This window comes from Belonocnema kinseyi, chromosome 8 (assembly GCF_010883055.1).
Source record: "Belonocnema kinseyi isolate 2016_QV_RU_SX_M_011 chromosome 8, B_treatae_v1, whole genome shotgun sequence".
NCBI classification, from domain to species: Eukaryota; Metazoa; Arthropoda; class Insecta; order Hymenoptera; family Cynipidae; genus Belonocnema; species Belonocnema kinseyi.
In genome coordinates this window covers 41,074,239-41,075,290 of record NC_046664.1, presented here as the reverse complement: position 1 = coordinate 41,075,290, position 1,052 = coordinate 41,074,239, and positions in this window count along the sequence as shown.

Sequence of the window (1,052 nt, the reverse complement as noted above, 5' to 3'; positions counted from 1 at the left end):
TCATTCCTGAAGAACCTCAAAGCCACATTATTAGTTGAACATTTCTTGATTATGTTCGATTTTGCAGAAAACTATGCTTACGTGTTTCAAAATGCGATCCAAACTTCTCATTGGAATAATGATCAGGTGTCCATTTTTACAGTACTTATCTACTATAAAGAGAAGAACGAATTGAAGCATGTGACCATAGCTATTATTTCAGACAACTTACACCATGACACGGTTGCTGTGCATTTATACCAAATGTTAATTGTTGACTATCTTAAGAAGCGTTTCAATCCTAAGAAATTTCATTATGTCACAGATGGAGCACCACAGCATTTTAAGAACAAATACAACTTTGCGAACATTCTGTGCCATGAAAAAGATTTTGCGCCCCGGCAGACTGGACTTTCCATCCAACTGCCCATGGAAAAGGACCATGCGATGGAATCGGAGGTAATCTGAAGCGTCTTGCTGCAAGAGCCAGCTTGCAACGTTCAGCTGAGAATCAGATCTTAACAGCTTACGAGTTATTTGAATGGGACACAGAAAACTTGAAGGAAACTGTCGTATTTTTCAGTAGCAAAGAAGAGCATGCAGCGATGACAATAAAAATAGCAGATCGATTTAGTAAGGCTGTGACGATACCAGGTACACTCAAATATCATTCATTCGCTCCGAACGCAAAGGGACATCTGGATCTGAAACGATTTTCCTATGAGGAGAAAAGTGAGGTTTTCCCGAAGCCTAAACGTAATCGAAAGCAGGTTAGTACTCCAAAAAAGTGGAAAGCTGGTACGAAGAAGAGGCGAACAGCATAAAGAGGTTGTGTAGTGAGAGGCAAGGGGACTCACAAAAATCAAGCACCCCATAAAGTGAGAGGCGAGGGGATTCACTATAATCAAGCACCCCAGAAAGTGAGAGGCGAGGGGACTCACTAAAATTAAGCACCCCGAATCATCTTGCATATAAAAGGAGTCTAAAATCGCACTGTCACCTCCACGTGGTAGACTCTGGAAACTATAACTTGATAGGATGTAGGCTGACGACAGGCGTTAATTACTAATCCG